General features: G+C 42.0%; 1 long non-coding RNA gene across 3 annotated transcripts in view; it reads right to left on the bottom strand.

The window, feature by feature from the left end:
- Positions 1-10332, bottom strand: part of LOC137146922 (uncharacterized) — a 440062-nt gene extending 429730 nt beyond the window's left edge. For 2 of the 3 annotated variants that reach the window (XR_010918085.1, XR_010918086.1), the window contains exon 1: positions 10210-10301. This is a non-coding gene — a long non-coding RNA (uncharacterized lncRNA). Of the gene's footprint in view, positions 1-10209 lie in introns of all 3 variants that reach the window. The other variant, XR_010918087.1, reaches the window with a different exon arrangement.
- Positions 10333-20557: the final 10225 nt, after the last annotated feature.

Raw genomic sequence — 20557 nt, 5'->3', positions numbered from 1 at the left:
AGCTATAGTTATGTATGCAATACAATACTTATATCCAAATATCAATTATCCAAAAATTCCTGCTACCTAAAATAAGGTTGTTTGTTGTGATATCTAATAATCAAAAAAAAATTAATGTGATTAACTGAATACTTGATCATTTAAATTCATGTCCCCCATGATATAGGGATATCTAAGGCTATACTGTATTTAAGATTACCATGGATTAAGAGGGAGAAGGAAACCATTTCTAAGATTTTATTATTATTTTAGTAAATATTACCACTCATAAATGTGTTTAGGTGCTTTACTGGATGTACAAAAGATAGGATCCCTGCCTGGAAGAATTTACAACATAATTTTAGACATGACAATAGAGGTAATAAAAAGCGGGAAAGGCATGAGATGAGAAGCGACAAGGGTTACAATAATATGATTACATGGTTATACAGTTAAGGAACATAAACATCGTGATGGTTCAATTGTAAGTATGGTGGTCATTTTTGTGTGTGTAATTATTATTGATTTACTTCTTGAGGGAATTGCAGAAGCAGCACATGTGGAAGAGGGAGTTGAACAAGGAGATCTGGATCTAAATGTGGATATTTTTTTTAGCAATAATTATTGTTCAATTGCATTTTTTATTCTTTATTTTGCTATGTATTTTTCTGGAAGCATCAAGTTAGCACATATCCTGGTTTAGCAAACTAAAGCAATTGAGTATGGCATGGGCATTGAAGGCAAAGGCTCAATAAAAGAGCAGCATGTTTTCCAATCTGGCCTTTTAAAACATCCACTATCAAAGGGCTTTGGGGGTTTAAGGGATTAGATACCATGACACATCTGTCAGATCATTATGTAAGAAAACTCTCCTGCTGTTTTCCACAGGTCCAGTCCCTATTGTAAAATATTTTTAAATCTTTTTTAAACAAAAACAAAACAAAACAATATTTGCACTGCTGTAGGCAAGTTGTCATAAGAAATATGGCTAGATCAATTTCTCGACCCTTGGAAACAAGTTATTTTCAGTGTTATGACTAGAAAGTATCCAGTAATCTGAATATGGATTAGTAGAATATATATGCTCTTACTGTTCAAGAAAGAGATTTTATGCAAGCATCAGGGTTTGCGGGTTGGAGCCGATGTAGCTGTAATTAAGACCTGCAGATCACCAACAGAGTACAACAAGCTAAAATAAAATATGAAATAATAATTCCCATTATATTTCAATAATATGCATAAAACATTTTACATTCTTGTTAATCCTAAAAAAGCTTTCTGTATAAAACAAAAGACCAATTGATGTCAGGAAAAGTATCTAACATGCTTTGTCCATTCATGCTAGCATCTCTACATTACCAAAGCAGTGGTTTTCAACATTGTTTCATTTGCAGACCTCTAAACAATTTTGAATGGCGGTGCGGACCTCTTTAGAAATCTTAGACATAGTCTGCAGAGCCCCAGAGGTCTGTAGACCCCAGGTTGAAAACCACTACCATAGAGGGCATCTGTTTTGTCAGGAATGTTTAGTATTTAAGTTCTGTTGCTGAAGGCATGCCAGATTGAAAACATGTCATGGAACCCACCTCAAATTTGGCTGAAAAGCTGCAGCTTTATTAAAATAATCATGAGAAGCAAAAGTCCGTCCTAATCTATAGCCAGTAGTTAGGTAGGTGATGCAGATTTAAACACCAAGCCATTGGCTCTGAGCTCCACAGTGTCATTCTGATATTCAGGGTCCATTCATTCTCATGCCTGTATTATCTTCAGTTACTCATCTAACCCTTATAACAGGAGACTATGGGACTGTTCTGTATACAACAACATTATTTTATTTGTACACACACACAGGAACACACACACACACTTTAATTGGTATGATTCCATATTCTAACCCAGAACCCAGTAACTCCCCATTGCCAGGATTTCCTCCACCAGTTGCAGCTACACATTTGCTCAGCATTGCAAGGAGCCATTGAAGCAGGGGGACTGGACTCTGGGTCCCCCACCCCACCAAGTGAATGCCCCATCCACCAGTGCATAGAATTATCCTCACTTTCTATCCCTCTGGCCAAATGACTATTGAAGGATTTATCCAAAGTGGAACAGCTTCATCAGGAGATGAAAATGGTTATAACCTGTTCCATCACTGTTGTTCTTCAAGATGTGCTGCACACGTCCATTCCATTCTTGGGTGTCGGTGTGCTCAGTGAACGAATATCAGAAACCTTTTCCTGTTGGGCAGCTTGAGCGCCCCCTGCTGCTGCATGCCATTGCATGCAGGTATAAAGGGCAGAATTGACTCTAGCTCCCCTCAGTTTCTTCTTGCTGGAACTTTGATGAAAAGGTGCAGGGGGGTGGGTCATGGAATGGACACATGCAAATCACATTTCAAAGAACAACAGTTACTGTCATGACTCACAAGTCTCATACCCAGGGCTGCAGGAGTCACACTCCAACCCTCCACCTGATAGCCTACTGACCTAGGACCCGTGTGTAGAGCGTTGGCTGTCCCTTCCTGTCCGTCTGGGAGGGAGGCCACGCCCCTTCACTACAGTGCTCCTGTGGGTGTGGAGACTCAAAAGGGGAATTAACGTTCAGGGCAGGAGAGGGGTCCTGGCCCCTCCTGCAAGTCACAGGTGCTTAAGCAGTTTGTAGCCCTGGCCCTCAGGCAGGATGGGGCCGCAAGGAAGCAGTCTCTAGCCCCAGGCCTCATGCAGGGCTGGGCGATTAAGCAGTCTATAGCCCCAGGCAGGGCGAGTAAGCAATCTGTAGCCCCAGGCCCTCAGGCAAGGCGGGGCAAGCAAGTTGTCTATTGCCCTTAATCTTCAAGTGGGTCGGGGCAGGCAAATAGTCTATAGGCCTCTGAGGCTTTACAAGCCTGGATAAGGCAACTACCCCATGGGTGGTGTGGAAAAGGGGGAGGGGGACGTGGGCTCTCCTGACTCCACCGCATCCCTGCCCAGGGCCCTATCAGAGGCAGAGTGTTTTGCCACTGGGTCAACGGGGCTCCAGCCGCAACTCACTGACCCGGCTGGAAGCCACAACACAACTGGATAGTCGTCTGGTTCCCCTGGGCGCCTTCCTTCCCCACTTCCCTGGAGCACCTGGGCCTCAGTGTTGCCTTCAGTCTCCTTGGGGTAGGTAACCAGAGGTACTGCCCACAGGCCTTTGGCATCATGAGCCGCAGGCAGCTCCTCCAGGTCACTCGCAAACAGCAGCTCCTTCAAATCGCAAGCAGGCGGCTCCAGTAGCTCCTCTGGGACCCAGGCAGCGGTTGAGCTGAGGCTGCAGCACCAGTGGAGAGATGTCCTTCTCCTTTGGCAACTCCCACCAAACTGAACTAGATGGCTCACCTTTTATACTTCCTGTCCTGCCCCTCAACTTCCAGTGGGGCAGGCAGGGTTGTTTTGGCTCTGCCCACCAGGAGTCAGGCCGCCCCGCCCAGTCCATCTCCAAGGGAGGCCATGCCCTCTCGCTACACCATAAAACACAGCCCCGGTGTGAGGCTCTGTCTCTGAGGCCCAGCTGCCAGAGCCCCAGAGCAGGGGATTTGCCTACTGGCCCTGCATAAGTCAGCAGCAGGAACCAGAAGCTGTCTGAACAACTCCTCCACCCTCCTCTGGACTGTTTGCTTTCTGCTCCCACTGCTGCCATTTGATTTCCTGGCATCCCAACCCAGCTTGACGTTTGGCATCTGACTTGTGGCTCTGATCTACAGTTTGTCTCCTGCCTCTGATCCCCTGGTTTCTTGACCCAGCTGTGTCTTAACTCCTGTCTCATGACTGTGGACTCTGATCACTAGGTCTGGCCGCCCACAACCTGGTCAAGACAGTTACAGAACAGATTAGTAACAGTTTTTTCTTCGAGTGATTGAACATGTGCATTCCACGCTTGGTGACTCACAAGACATAGGACAGGAGGTGGGATGACAGTCAAAAGATTGGAGAACTCAGCCCACTCCAGCACTATCTCTAGAGCCTTAAGTCACAGCATAATGGGAGGCAAACGAGTGGACTGAGGACCAGATTCCTACTCTACAAGTGTCTGCAATTGGAACTTGTTCCAGAAAGGCCACCAAGGCTGACTGTGATCTTGTTGAATGAGCTGTGACAGTTGGTGGAGCGACATTAACCAAGTTATAGCACATGCATATGCAGGATGCGATCAAGGAAGAAACTCGCTGAATGGAGACTGATTGACCCCTTATTCTGTCTGCCTATGAGCAGCTGGGAGAATTTACAAAAAAGTGACAGGTTCCCTCCAGGTAAAATGCCAAGGCTCTTCTGATGTCCAAGGTATGCAAATGCTCTTACTTCCTGGTCATATGTGGTTCTGGGTACAATATAAGCAAATAAATTAGCTGGTTGACGTGGAAAGAGGAAACCACCTTTGGAACAAACTTCAGATGAGGACACAAGTAAACCTTGTCCTTAAAAAAAGATCATATAGGGAGGTCCCAACATTAATGTCCACATCCTCCCCTACACTTCTGGCCAAGGTAATTGCCACTGAATTGCCACCTTCATTGATATATGCAGCAGCGAGCAAGTAGCCAACAGTTCAAATGGGGGATCCCACAGGAGAATGGGGTCTTGAACTTGAGTGCATAATTTGACGAAGATCTTTAAAAACCTTATAGACATGTCACTGAAGAAAACAGAGTAAATTGTTCACTTTAGGAGAGAATGCTGAATTAGCATCCAGATATACTTTGATGGAACTAACTGGCAAACCTTGCTGTATCAAGTATAAGTAGTCCAGAATATGATGAACTGAAGAACTGGTCACTTCCAAGTGCAAAAAAAAAGTCTCCAGGGCAAAATTTCTCTCTCTCAGGTTCATGTCTCTCCCACCCCTTCCCAATTCCACCTTGCCTTACCCTTCAGGCTGCTTATACAGATATCTTCCTGTAGTGGCAGTGAAAAAAACAGGATCAGCCTAAAGCTTCAGAGTGGCTGGTGACAAAACGTGTAAGTGGATCTTCAGGGGAGTTATATGCCTGGCATATACAGGTTCACTCCACATGTATAGAGAAAGACACCACTATAAGCAAACGCAGGCTCAAAGCTTGGAGCAGAGTCAAGTTTACCTATTGTATCCCATACTGCCTCCTACACCCAAAATGAGCATCCATGAGAATGGGCCTTTTTTCCCTTCAAAGAAATTTCCCAGAATAGCCAGCTCTGAAATGAACATCTCCTTTTGTTTTTAAATATAAAACAAATAGTCATAATACATAAAAACCCAAAAATTCCAATCATCAGATTCCTAGATGGGTCCTGCTCCAATAATCCCTTTCCTAGATGTTTCTTGGCTGCAAAAAGACTTTAAAGCAAGGATTTTAATTTTTAAAAACATACTGTAATTAGCATTGCCTCTAGACACATTTTTCACCTGCCCGAGTCATTACATTTTACTTGTATCCTGCACAAACTGGCTATTGCAGTGAAAAATTTACATCAGAAAGGGTGAATCATACACCTGAGGTCCACAAGAGAATTTGTGCTACACAAATTCATCCCATGTTGTTTAATAAACTCTGCTGTTATTGCTTCTTCATTCTATATCTCAATGTGGCACGGCCCAAACAGATTGAGAGCTAAGCATCTCACATACATATTCTTATGCTCTATCCTACTTCATCTAATGCTTTAACATAGAATCCAGATTCTCATGGGTGAAGTCATTTGGCCCATGGAAATTTTCCAGGAGTTGGGAGGGGATAGAACTCTTCCCCCTGCCCCAGGCTGGTGCACAACCACTAGCACAATCTTCCCAGCAGAAGAGGTGACCCATAGCACCGCCTCCACAAACACAGATCCTACTGTGGTATAACCAGTGTACTGCTCATGCATATGCTCCCAAAGTTGTATAGAAGAGATATTTAAAGGGACACAATTTAGAAATTGTGGACTAGATATTCTCCTGCACCCAGTTTCCACAGGGCTCAGTGGGGAAAGGGGGGCGGAGGATTGCAAAGGAGCTGTGACCACACCAGCCCTGGTTCTGGCATAGTTTAGAGCAGCCCAAGAGTTAAAAATGAGAAGAAAGAGGTGAAAACATCTCCTCATCCTAAAAGAAGAGACAGAGAGCTCCCCTCCTCTCCCTGGGTCGGGGAAGCGGTGTTCCCACATATCCCCCTCCTCCTTGCCTGATTTGGTGAGAGCTTTCTACTGTTTCAATCTACTTTAACCACTAGATCAGTCTAAGAGCTGTTCTAAACTATGCTAAGTGGCTCAGAAGCCCTGTCATCTGACAACTGTGGGACACAGTAACAAGCTGGTCAAACCCTTTAATATGTCCCCTATTCCAGGGCTACAGGAGAGAAGTCGTGAAGGAGCCCCATACATTCTAGACAAAAACATTTCTTCACCAATGTCACTAGCACGTTAGAATATTTTTTATAAATCCAAGTTAGTTGTACAGTGAAAGCCAGTGAAGTCAGATTGATTTGTTTATAATCAGTTCTACTTTCAGGTTCTTAGAAGTTAAATGTTCGGTTTCAAACATAGAAGAGGAATTTTTATTTTTTAAAAATAACCCTTTGCTTTGGAATTTATTTTTACATGTTGGAAATCTTTCTGTTGGTCTTCGTTTTTATAAAAACTGCTTTTACAAATTTAATTGTTAGGCCAAATTAAATACATTTTTAAATATTTTAGTTCAGAAGAAAGCTAGAGAAAGCAGCCTAAATAAATGCCCTTGTACTATATAAGTGTATCTATTATCTTTGGAGCCAATATAGCTGTTTAACAGGACAATGTCAAATGAAACATGGTATCTAGATTTTCAGTTCTTGCTGGGTTCTGGTCATTCTATTTTACACTAACAAAACTCCCCAAACACATTCCTAGACTTACATTGCCATTATTTCAGTCCAAGTGAATGAAATGTAGCTGGTATCATTCCAAAAAAAGTTAAGAAACTTGAAATTCTTCAGTTTTGGTTTAATTACATTAGATGAAGAAAATCCATCAATACAAAGTCTCCCGCTGAAAGAAGTTTTTGACAGGAAGAACAGCAGAGTGTTTCAGCAAACACATAAACATGTTTCCTAAATGAAATCATAATGGATGAGGAAACATATTGTACATAAAAAACATCTGAAAGACAACAATATGATCCATAAAACATACATCATCAACAGCCATAACCCCAACTAATAATTGCATCACATCCATCAAATTCAGAGGCAGGTAAAATAATTGTCGGACAATATGTTCCTGCTTACAATTTAAAATGGCTATTTGCTACTAAGTTGGTACCATGTGCTTATGTTGCTCTCTATTGGTGAAAATGCGGTACTAATCCAAGATTTTTTTAATTCATTCAGTGTGAGGGGATGAAATATGGCAAATAAAAATCCATTCCAGAACTAAAATTTGTTTCAAATAAATTTTACCTTTCAAAACAAATACTTTAAAAGATTGACTGACTGTATTTATTTATTTAAGGACTTCCACAATGTTTACTTCAAAAATATCCAGTTACATCAAAAAGTTAGCCGCTTTTTTCACTAGATCCTAGGTTAAGTACATGATGTATCATACATGATTTTTTTTAAAGTGATCAATATTTCATTAACTGTGTGTGTTCTCCCTCACTCCATCATAAATGTCCTTTATAAGGGAGGGGGAATTTTAAAAAAAAGTGCAGTACATACTGTAAATAAAAGATTCTTTTAGTGACAGCACACACACGATGCCCCAAGCACCACACATTCTAGATCACAGAGGACTTTTCAGCACAAACACACTTCATACCAAAGTGATCCATTGTAACCCTTCTTCACACAGTCTAATACATTTGATACAACCTCTCACTTCTTGTCAACTAAGGCCTTTGTTCTCCAAACCAAATTCTCTCATAAATCCTTCCCTCGCTGAGATTCTTAGCAGCTCGCTCTCTACATCCTTGTTATTCTGAACTGCTGTCTTGTGTTTTGTCTGCCCTTTAGACTGTTTGCATGTACCTTTGTTGTGCTATAAAAATGTTTAGCAATAACCTCTGTCCTTTCCTCCTGGACTGTGCAGTACTTTCAGACCTGTGCTCCAGCAATGTTTATAACTAATTCCGTTTGGTATTTAAATAGGGTGAAATAGCCTCCAGGCTATTTTTCACTCAGCGCCTAAATGAACAATTAATTCTTAGTGAATGAAGTTGTATTAAAACTAGGTAGAGACCTTTTTCCTGCATTTTCTGTACATGTTAAAAAGACATACCCTGAAGCCAAAGTTTGGAAATGTAGGTGCCTGAAATAAAGCACCCAAACCAATACTTACGCACCCAGATAAATGTGGCATTCTTTTATATGTGCCGAGCACATGCAGCTCTCATGGACTTCAAGGGGAATTGCAGGTGCTCAGCACTTCTGAAAAATCAGACCTTTTACTTAGGTGCTTAAATGTGGATTTGGGTGTCTAATTTAGTCACCCGAGTTTGAAAATTTCATTCTGAAAGTTCTGTACAACAACATAAATGATGACAAAGATTCTTCATGAGGATTTGAGAGGGTTGCTACTGACTCGGTATTACAAGATTCACTGACACAGACTATTAAGGCCACTGGGATAGGAGAAAATCTTGATTAACATCTTTCTCCAACAGTAAAGCCCCATATATGGTTCACAATCTGGGAGTATTTGCCTGCTCATTAGCTCAGTCTGAATTGTCCCAGAGAAACAGAGTAAAAACAGCTGAGACTTTTTTGAAAATCTTTTGAATTTATACTTATGTACTTGTAATGCTAGGGTCTAGTTGCTGCAGCACCTTCATTATACACAGCACATTGTATTAGGAGGAGAATTATTGTGCATCTGATTGATTAGTATTCTAGCTATAGCTGCTGCCACCAGAACTCCCATGGAATTGTTATACCTCAGTGTGACTACCCTGGTGAGTGAAATTTTAAAATGAATGAATTAATTATAACCTATAAAAATGGAAAAAGATTAATTACGCCATATTTCAGTCAAATGATTCTGCCAAAGTCATGAACAGTGACGGCATAAGCTGAGAAATTTATAAACAGCACCAGACCTCTGGGACAGAAATAAAGATAGAACAATTAATTAAAGTATGTATTTCTTTATAGTATACAATTAGAAGAAATAAAGCAATAGTGTATTTGTGTAAAAAGGATATTAGATAAGCTATAACAACAAAAACAGATGGAGCTGCTTCTTTATCATTACTGCACCAGAATAAAAATCTGGTCATAGAAGAAGATTAAGGTTATAATGTTATTGACAGAAAAAGAGAAAGATGATCATACCAGTAATGCACAAAGGGGAAATTATCACAGCACAGAACAATCAATGGGAATGTAATCTGCTCTATATGCTAAAAATAAGTAATCAGAGCAGATGTATATGAGAAACACTTAAATACAATGTACAATCTGATTTAAAAATGCAAGATAGCAAAATAGTTTTTAAAATGCACCAGATAAAATCAGTAAGTGTAGTAGCTGCTGATTAAATCAAATACAAATCAGACGTCAAAAGAATACACCCAGCACTGAGCTAACAATTGGCCCAAAAAGCAAGAATTCTTACAAGTACTGAGTTACTTTGAGAGTGTTTTGAATACCGCCCATTTTAGGTGCTCCCCACTTCTTGCAGCTGCATCTCTATAACTTCAGTGGACCTCACCAGTGCAAGGATTCATTTGCAAAAATGCGTTGCAGGAACAGGTTCCTTAGTGGCAAAATTTAGGCCACTTCTTATGCATACACAAGAAGGTGGCCGAGTGAGGTTTTACTTTTGTTCCTACCTCCTGCTTCTTCCAAAACCTGGGAGTTCATGTCTTTTGTCCGCAAGGGCCTGTAGAATGTGGAGGGGGCATTACAGGTACAGCTCAAGGGGAACATTATGGATCATAATCCATGAGTTTTAGCATATACTCACAATCCTTTATGCTACTGCACTGCACTAGGATTATTTGTGCTCCTGGCATGATCGCTCTCTGTAGACAGTTCACTGGGGTTATGCAATCACTTTTGAGCTAGCCAGAACACAGGTGCCAGTACAGGGAAAAATATATATAAATTCCTCACAAACTGATGGGAGAATAGACCTTTCACCTACACTCAAGTCTGCAGGTATATATCATTGTGTCACTTCTGAAATCAACCACAATACAAGCAAGCAAGTTTTAAAGTTCAGGGGCAGTACCTAAGGGCCTAATCTTACAAACATTTCCCAAATTACTAAGAATAATACTTACTACCAGGTGAGTAGTCCCACTGAAGTAGTCCCTCTCAAAGTCAGTAGCAACTATTTGCTGAATGAGGCCTCAAGATTGAAATCACAAAGCTGCTCTCCAGTGTGCAACCATGCCTTATTGATGTGTGTGTGTCTGCAAGTTGAGCTGCAAATTACAAGATGTGGATTGATAACACCTGATGTATCAGAAAGCAGGAGTGAACCATTAGGATTTTATTAAAGGTCATGCAGACTACTTTAGCCTTCTAAAGTGCTGCCCACAGCACTAATGCAAGGTTAAATACAAATCCCAGTATACCATAGTAGCTAGAAAAACAAATCTTGAAATGCAAAGCTTAAAATTGTAACTAACAAATAAATATATAATCTCTCTTTTTCATAATTATTTTAATTGATTTTTAAAAGCTCCAAGTTGACCTATACTCCATTTCTATGTAACTCCAATATTTTGTGATTGATAAACATTACAGTTTACCAATTAATTAAACATTCGTTGGATTTTTGGAGCTAGTATACTACTACAAAAAAAATGGATGCATTTTATTATTATTTTACTTGATGTTTTTAATTGCAATCACTAGTATACAATAAGTAATCCTTGTTGGGGGGGAAACGAAGTGTTTTTTCCCCTCAATTCATTGTTAATTACAAAAAAACATTAATCTTTTGTATATATCTGATATCTTTTTTCTTTCTAATAATTACAAATTTCACAAAGTTCTTTAGAGTTACCTGTATTATGCATGTGCATATGCAGTAATCAGAACATTATCTCTTGTGACATATATATCTTCATACAATCATACATGACATACAATCTTCTTCTAGCATTATAGACATCTAAAGACTTTCCTGCAACCCTGGTATTCCATGTTGTTGTTTTACAAGATGTAAAGAGATGTAATTGCATGTGAGGCCATAAAGATCAGAAAATTTAAATCAGCAAACTTTTATTTACTTATGCTTTTCCTATGAATTTTCACTGAGTCTTTCTAAAATTTATGGAAACATGACTAAAGCTAGATGAAAACTTTCAATCCATTTTTCCCCCAGCAGAAATGCAGATTCGGCTGGAACAAAACATTTTGCAAATTTTTTTTTAATTTGCCAAACTGTTTCAATAAAACTATTCTGAAAAAATAATCAAAACATTTAATTTTGACATTTTCTAAGTAAAACATTTAAATTTTGATTCACATCAATTTTGTGTTTCAAATTTCCTTCAATCTGGTTTAAAAAATTAATAAAGCTCCAAATCTAAATGAAACATTTTGCATTGGGTCAAATGAAACTTTTTTGTTGACCCAAAACCATTTTTTTAAATTTTTCAGAACGGCCAGTAAACAGAAAAATCAGTTATTTACAGAGCTGCAAACATGTCAGTTCATGGGCCTGACTCTGCAATTACACACTACTAAATGTAGTGTCTTGTGGTCAAAGAGACTGCTCAAGAAAATAAGCACTACACCTAATGAGTGTGTTTGTAAGGTCAAGCCCTATTTATGTAATAGTGTTCTTCATACAAATGTGGCCTATTTTCAGAAGTGCTGAAATCAGTTAGACTTGTGGGTACATAGCCCTTCTGAAAGTCAGGCTTTACAATGCTTCAGAGTGTGGAAGAAGTCATACTTTTACAAGAGGGTCAGTATAAAAGGGGAAGGGAGAACAGAAAGCTTGAAGTTAAGTGAGGAGTGGGCTAACGGTCACCAGCGAAAAGCAAGAAAGCCATCATTTGCTTTTAGAGCTTGATCCTTCACTAATGGAGGATACCTTGAGCACCTTCTGCTGCTGTGTGAGGTAGTCCAAGTCCTTTTCCTCCTCTGGTGTCTCCTGTAAGTTGTTGACCTCATATAGCCGGTCTTCAGTGCCTCAGCCCTCAAACTGGATCACGCAAGCAAAATGAACCCATTCTGGGGTAACAAAAGTCCAACAAAACTGTCTGTCTGTCCTCCACAAGGTCTTCAGCCCCATATCTGGGCCCTTTAAATTCAGCCCTTTGTTCGGGCTTCTAAACAAGCCTTGTCCCGTCTCAGGGTTTACACCACTTTGCTCTTGGGGGAACCTGGGCCCGTTCACTCCTCCAAGTTCCAACCCAGGGACCCTATAAAAACAGCAACCACCTACCACTCACATTTATTGCTTCTATTTCTCTGAGCCTCTTCCCACCTTGCACCTTTATCTTCACCCCTTACCTCAGGATTAAAATTCTCAGGTCCTCGCTCCCCCACCTTAAGCAAATGCAACCAAGCTAATTAGTTATGCAACCAGAACAAATCTATAGTTATTCCTTGAGCTCCACTGGCCAGAGAGGAGCATCCTTCCTTGCCCTCTGGGCTCACTCAGGATCTGACCTGCTAAGGCCCTGTACCTCCTTTTCTCTGAGTCTCCTGGGCTCTGATTGCCTGTTTCCCCGAGGCTTCTCTAGGCAGGCCTGGAGGATCCACCTTCATTGCTCCTTTCCTGGGGTAGGGTGTAGTAAAACAGCAGGGCCTCAGGTAAGGAGCCCCAAAGGCCAGGTACACCCCATCACATACACTTATTAAAGTCAATGGCAAAGTTCCCATATTAATGGGACAGGATCAAGGCCTTAGACAGGATTTGAAAAAATCAAAATATTCACTGAGAAACAGTTCAGGTGGAAGCCTACTCAGTGGGGTTGGGAATAACATGAGCAAAGGGCCCTGACAGTGAGAACAGAGTGGTCCAAAGCAAGACAGAACATATGAAAAGGATCACACATAGGAAGGAGCAAGAGGATCACAATTAAGGCAAGGCAAGGCAAAGGGGAACAAGTTCATTGATGTGAAACTGTATTCACTTGTGAAATAGAGGTTGGGGTGACAGTCAAACACATATTTTAATGGAAATGGGCTGTTTAACTGGGAGACAGTTGGAAGAGCAGGCAAGGGGAAGTTGCTTTAAGTCACATGAAAGGTAATGGATGCATATGTGAGCATGGCAGCAAATACAGAGTAAAGTTAAGTGTAGATCTGGAAACATGAGCTCTTATAGATCGTGTTGAGAAGAGAGGGAAAATATAGTCTAATTTGAGGAAAACACAGCGGCTTCTTAGGGCACATGACCAGTGAAAGATTAAAGTTCAAGGACGCAGATAGAAGAAGGGTTGCACAATAACCTATTCACCTAGGAAAAAGGCCTTAGACTTGAGACTAAGCTAAGCTGGAGATCATGTGAATAGAACAAGGCACTGAGGAAGGAAATACCGAGGACAATGGTGGTACTGTCATCAATATCACAGCCTACGGTAGGGGCATTGTAGAGGCACACTGTCCCATGAAGCTCCCAAAGACAACACATCTGGTTCTGCAACCAATGCTACATAGACTTTGAAAGAATGCAGCATGTGCCATCCCTGTGCTAGGTCAGTATGGGGGGGGAGGGAGGCAAATGTTTTGATAGCTTTTGAGGGGGGAGTTCCTAGGGCTGCCACTAGAAACCACCAGTCCTTGTGTTGCCATTGTACTCAAGAGGGGGAGACTGCCTGTGCCCTTTCCCTCCCCTTGTGCACTCTCACAGGGACTGACAGGAGCTGGCTCTATAGCTTTCATACTTCTGATCTCTCTCAAAGTTTGGCATACAACCAAAGCTAGAGAAGCCACAGCATTTTCACTGCTATCAGCCTATTGCACATGAAATGCATTTTGTTTCAGCCCTTGACCCTTTTAAAGTCATCTTATCCTAATATTAGCAACTGCTCAGCCTCAGCAATATTACAACCCAGTAGAGCCTGACTAAACTTGATTCAAGACATACGGTTTTTTCCAGAATCCATCATGACAGCTTTCATCACAACCTGCCAGCTTAATATTGAAGCCTTAAACCCATTTGCACCTGCTGCTGAAACCAGCCTTTTCAGCAGCTTAACTACCTATAGCTTTCAGACTCACAAGGCTTTTCAGAAAGTGATATCACACTGTGATAGTTTAACAGGGGATTGGTTGGTTGTTTTTTAGTCTGAGGGACAAGAGCCCCAGAGGGCTAAGGGGTGCTGAATAGTTCTTTGTTTGAGGCCTCCTCTAGACCAGTGGTTCCCAAACTGATCCACGGAGATTTGGCTGGTCAGATTGTGTCGGCTATTTTTTCTCCCTCCTTCCCACATGCTAAATTGCATTAAAAAAGCTAAAAATAGATTAAATACTTTTCTAATACTAATTTTACATTAAGTAACAGCTGTAGTTGCCACAATGACGTTACTCAACTTCAGTTGGAAGTTAGATGGCCTGCATGATTGAGAATGATCTGAAGTCATTGCCTTAGGGTTTTCAGATACAGGTTAGAGGTATTTGACTTGAAATTGCCTTGAAGTGGCCTAGGACCTGCCTACTGCTTACCGTCTCTATCCTTATGCATTACTGCACAGTTGTGATCAGTGTAATTGCCATGTTTTACCATACCTAGGCACAAGAGAGCAGATTAATGAACAAGACTGTTAAACCTCAATAAATATCTGAATGTTCCACGTTGTCTATTTAAGCCCAATCTTCAGCAATATTTTAAAAGAGATTTGTTTGTGCCTAATTTATCTTTAATCATTAAAAAAGATGGCAAAATGAAAAAACAAGTCTGAAGGAAGAGATGACATGACAGACAGAAATCATATTTATATCCAGAGTGGCCACCAAGGAGCTATTACTGTTTGCCAAATAAAAATGTATTACGAGCATGTGTAACAAGATTCCTTACAAAAAGCTGTAGTTGTACAGTAGCCAGTTTTCAAAACTAAAATGTCCCTCATGTAAAATCCCACTCGCACACAGGTTTGAATTGAAGCTAATGGGAGTATAGCTGCATGAAGACAGCAAACTAGGCCCAGTCAATGCCTGGACTATATTAAAAACCCAGTGCTTCACCAATTAATATACAAAGTTACTTTTGAGTCTCTTTCTTTCTCACATAGACACACATACAGACACACACACATACACACAAGCATCCGTTTTGTTTTGTTTTCTTTAAAGAAGGAAAACCACAGTGGCATAATTTAAGAATGGCCAAATTTATTGTTGTTTAAATGACCATAGTAAAGGTATTGTACTTCCAGCTGAGATCTTGTGTACTCAGTTGCAACCCAGGTAAATTATAAACTCCTATGTAACAGAAATGCTGACACAACCCTACCTATATTAGCACTACTGGGTGTTGCTAGAATGGTTGATACAAAAAAGAAGATATCCAACTGTCCTTTTAGAATTTTAGAACAGGTTATATTGCAGCCAACTAAAACAAAAATGTATACATATTTTATTTACTTGACTTGACTTTAATAGCTGTAAAGTCATCCCTGTAGTGCTGTTGAAGTCAGTGCAGAAGAAGACAATTACTGTGAAATATATCCTATCATTCTGAAAGCTTAATTGGGAGCAAAGCTTTTTCCACTTCTAAAACAATGTGAGTATTTGTAAAGCAAAAAAACCCATTTGGTTACATACTGCAGCCTTCTTATGTTAGACAGGTTTTTTTTTTTATTATTATTATACATATTTGAGTAATTGAAATAAGCTTCATATATACATGCAGGGGCATGACAAAACTATATTATAATGACATTTCAAGCATTTTCTTTGTAACCACATTTGTAACACACTTTGCATTCAAAGACAGATAGGAAAGCACATGGGGATAGTTTGAATTATGATAGCAAATTCATTACTATTAACCTTGTCCTCAAACCCAAAATTTGTATCAATCAATTAATATTTGGATATTACAGCATATGCAATATTTACTGTTCGCATGCATTGATTGGGTTGAAAAACAAGGCCTGAAAATATTTGCACTTCCAAAAGAAATTTCAGCAGCATTTTTGCCTTTGTGTGTCAAGCTAGACAGCCATAGTACTCTGAAAGTTGTAATAACTTGAGCAAATAAGAGGTCAGTAACTTGTAAGCTAGTAAGTATAAAAATATTAGTCCTTTACATTGTTTTTTCAGAAATAAATAGGTATAACTGGGGCTGGCCCCAGCTTGTATGAAGCAAAAAAAAAAAGACACCTGGTGCCACGGCCAGATTCCAGTGACCCTCAGAAGCATATGGAGTGAAGATAGTTGTGAAGTGGAGTGAAGATAGTTGCTTGTCATTAGCAGGCCTAGGGCATGGGTGTTAACAAAATGGAGGAAGCAGGGAGTCAACAGCTGCCAAGGGATTTGGGTCAGTGTGCTTGACTTTATGGGGTTAGGTTTTCAAGATGGAACGAGGATAAGTGGGTCACAATATCAAGCATATCTAGGTGTCTGCTGGAAGAGCTGCTGACAAATCTGTAGATTTTTACGCCACATTTGGCACGTGCCACGTGCAGGCTTTGGTTCATGTTGAACATTACTCAAATACATTGTTTTGATGATTTCACTACTGCTAACCTTCCCACTAACGAAGCATGTCAACAAAAAAAGACCAAAAGAATGTGCAAACAGGCTTAGAATACCAACGCTGATACAAAACAATTGTTACAAACACTGGGAAATCTTAGTCTTCAGATCTAATCCCAAAGTGGGATATGTTTTCTGGGGTGTCTTTGGTTGTGTACTGGGTTAAAAACAGCAGCAATTGGTAACAATCTGGCTGACCTTAAACCACGGGATGCACAGCCCACTTCCCTATATTTTTATATTCTGTTGTTTCTGTCAGGCTGAAGGTACTCTCCTCTCTGAGTGAGGCAAGAAGAAAACAAGAGGCCCACTACACATCCATGTGGGACAAGAATTTACTCCAGTTCACAGAAGAAACCCTACATGAGGAAGTAGTCATCCGGCTCTGCAGTATGCCAGTCTGAAGATGCCTGACTTAGCTGAAGGAAAGATCAGAGCTGAGTGGGAGAGGTTAGGTTGGGGAGTGGAAAAAAATCAAACTCCCCTGCATGTAGTCTTCTTGTGGAAGTGCAGACTGTTTGCCAACCCTGCTCACTACTGGGTGGTGTTATTTATTCCCCCTCCTTCTTTACATCATGTAGGGAAGTAGTGCTCTAAGAAATATGGTGTCTTCCATGTCCTTCTGAGGGACTTTCAGCCTGGACAATAGATGCACCCAGAACAAGAATAGACCTAAGTGAAAACTCTATACATGGATCCATGGAGATGCACCTGGCACATGAGACTGCTCTTCCCGAATTAGGGCCTCATCCTCGGAGGTGTTGAGCACCCTCAACTTTCATTGAAGTACCTCACAGCAGCGACATTGCACACACTACTATTATATCAGTGCATATGCTGCTACAACACAAATCTGTGGCTGTGAGTTGTACAAAAACATGATCCACCACAGACGCCACATGTAGCAGTTTCTATGATCCTTTGTTGTTTCCACTACAACAACAAAGCCATTTGACTAATGCACTGCAGAGGAGAAGGCAGGTGTGTGTGTCACTCAATCACATGCCTCTACTTCTTCATGATAGTGGCTGTTAGTCTAGCTCTTGGCTGGGTAAGTTTTCTGGGTGACTAAGTCTGCAGTGCAATTTGAGCCATTATAGAATACTAAGTAATTCCTCTGGGATCTGTCAGAGTCCATTTCACTCAACAGTATGTCCCCTTTTTGCTCTACACAGCTGTAAGCACATTAGAAATCATTGGGTGTTATTTAAGGAGCTATGAATACTAGTTTCAGCTGTTATTTATCATTTGTACTGTGAGAACACCTACAGATCTCAATCAGGATGAGGCCCCATTATGTCACTTAACAAAAATAGTAAATGACAGTCCCTTCCCCAAAGACCTTACAATCTAAAAGGTGAAGGTGACTTTTGCTCAGTGCAATAGATCCTTTGAGAGCCTGGAACAGTGTGAGTATAGACTGCTTCCAGGAACCTACAGAATCATACAAGTAGGGCTGGAAGGGACCTCAAGAGGTCATCAAATCTAGCCACCTATGCTGAGGCAGGCCCAAGTAAACGTAATCACCTGTGAGAGGGTCAAGCCAGATGGCTACAGGGGAGTGGGGAAAGGCAGGTATATCAGCCACAAGATCAGCAGGTCCCTCTTCTTGGTAGCTGAAGAGGGGTTACTCCCAGTTAACTAGGGCACCTGGAGCCAATCAAGGGCCTGCCTGGAGCCTGTTAAAAGCCTCTCCTCCAGCCAGCCAGAAGTGGGTGATAGGAGCTATGGGAGCGAGGCAAGCTGAGTGGTGCAGATGCTGGCAAGGACCAGGATGATACATAAAGAGAGAACCCCAAAAGTACAGATGCAGGGGGAGAAACCCTGTCCAAGCCGGGCTGAGGGCCTTTCCAGGCATGGAAACCTGAGGAAACTTGGTTCTTCAGTGGTTTTCATCCCCATGCCAGCTATGCTGCTGCACACCTGGATGACTGTCATCCATACCCCATACTGGGAAACCCTCCTGGGAAAGGTGGAGGCAGTACTGAATACTCTCATGGCAAATCCTGGCAAGTGCACCATAGGACTAGTAGAGTCTAAATACCTCATGTACATCGTGGGAAGAGACGTACTAAAGCCACATCTAAACACGCTGGAGGCTATCCAGAATTGGTCCCAGATGAACCGGAAAGAACAGGTTTGAGATGTTTCTGGGTGTAGTGGTATACTACTGGCAATTCATTCCCCACTTTGCCACCAGAGCGAATCCCCTGATGGACCAGATAAAGGCCCGGGGCCCTGACATGGTGAGATAGACCACTGTGGTGGAGGAGGTCTTCATGGACCTATGGCCAGGCCTCTGCAGTAACCCCGTGCTCATAGCCACAGACTTGACAAAAGAATTCATATTGCAGACAGACATCTCTAAGTTAGGATTGGGGACTCTCCTGTCACAGAGGGTGGGAGAAGATTAACACCCAATCCTATACCTCAGCAGAAAACTTCCGAGGGAACAGAAATTCGTGGTGGTAGAGAAGGAGTGCCGCCATCAACTGGGCCTGGAAACTCTCCAGTATTACCTGCTAGGCCAGAAATTTACCCTCATGATTGACCATGCCCCCCTCCAGTGGATGCATTGGAGCAAAGAGAAGAACGCAAAGGTGACCAGATGGTTATTGTCCCTCCAGTTGTTCCAATTTAGCATATGACATAAGACCGGAAGTCACCATGGCAACACGGATGGCCTGTCCCAGGTGCACTGTCTGATGGCCCAAGTTGCCCAACTCCATGGTGCTGAGCAGGGGGGAGGAATATGTGACAGGATCAGGCCAGATGGCTACAGGAGAGTGGGGGAAGGCAGGTGTGTTAGCCCCAGAATCCTCTTCCCTTGGTAGCTGAACAGGGGTTACTCCCGGTTAACTAGGGCACCTGGGGCCAAATCAAGGACCTTCCTGGAGCCTGTTAAAAGCCTCTCCTTCAGTGAGACAGATGTGGATGACAGGAGCTGTGGAAGTGAGATGAGTGGCTGGAGAGCTGAGCAGTGCAGATGCTGGCAAGGACCTGGAGGGTACAGAAGGAGAAAACCCCACAAATAGAGAAGGCAGGGGGAGAAACCCTGTCCAAGCAGGGTTGAGGACCTTTCCATGAACGGAGGACTGAGGGAAAAGACCCTGCCAGAGGGGTGACTGAACTGTATGTTTGATTCGGCATATTCATGCCCGGAGGGGCTATCAGAGACTGAGAGACCCACTCTCCCAGATGTTTGCTGGAGTGGCCAAAGTCCCAGCAAAGAGACGAGGGCCTAGCAGGCCCAGAGATGGAACTGAAGACCAGAGGGGAATGGCCATTTTGGGGAACAGTGTAGCCCTCACCTACCTCGAGAGGGGGAAATTCTGAGGGATGAAGATATATCCTGGCCTGCCCCTAGAGAGAAATGCTGGACCAGGGGCATAGCCAGACATGATCTTCTGGCAGGGCCTCTGACTGACAGGGGTGGGCCAGCCGAAAAACCTGAAGTTCCTGGTTCTAGTCACGTGACCAAAAGCAGGAAGTTCGGGGAAGCGTGACACTCCACTTGCCCATGGCGTCAGGTAGCTTAGTGATTCTCAGACAGTCGCTTCCCAAACTTCCTGCTACCGGCCACGGGACTGGAAGCAGGAAGTTCGGCAAGCCACCGGCCGAGAGAGAGCTCCAGTTGCGCAGGTAGTTTAAGTGGAGCTTGTGTGGGTCTGCTTTCAAAGTGGGTGTGCCTTGGTCCACCCAGGCCCACCAGGAGCTACGCCCCTGTGCTGGACCCACCGAGACGGAGAAGGCTCTCTGCCATACAGATGTTTGTCCAGCCTGTTCTTAAAAACCTGCAATGACGGGGATTCCACAACCTCACTTGGAAGCCTATTCCAGAACTTAACTACACTTAGTTAGAAAGTTTTTCCTAATATCTAACCTAAATCTCCTTTCCTGCAGATTACTTGTCCTACTTTCACTGGACGTGAAGAAAAATTGATCATCATCCTCTTTATAACA

The sequence above is a fragment of the Emydura macquarii genome, unplaced genomic scaffold (assembly GCF_026122565.2).
Source record: "Emydura macquarii macquarii isolate MOO-44397 ecotype Brisbane River unplaced genomic scaffold, CSIRO-AGI_Emac_v2 contig_480, whole genome shotgun sequence".
Classification (NCBI taxonomy): Eukaryota; Metazoa; Chordata; order Testudines; family Chelidae; genus Emydura; species Emydura macquarii.
The sequence above is the reverse complement of the archived record's forward strand: the minus strand, read 5'-3'. Positions and strand labels throughout refer to the sequence as shown.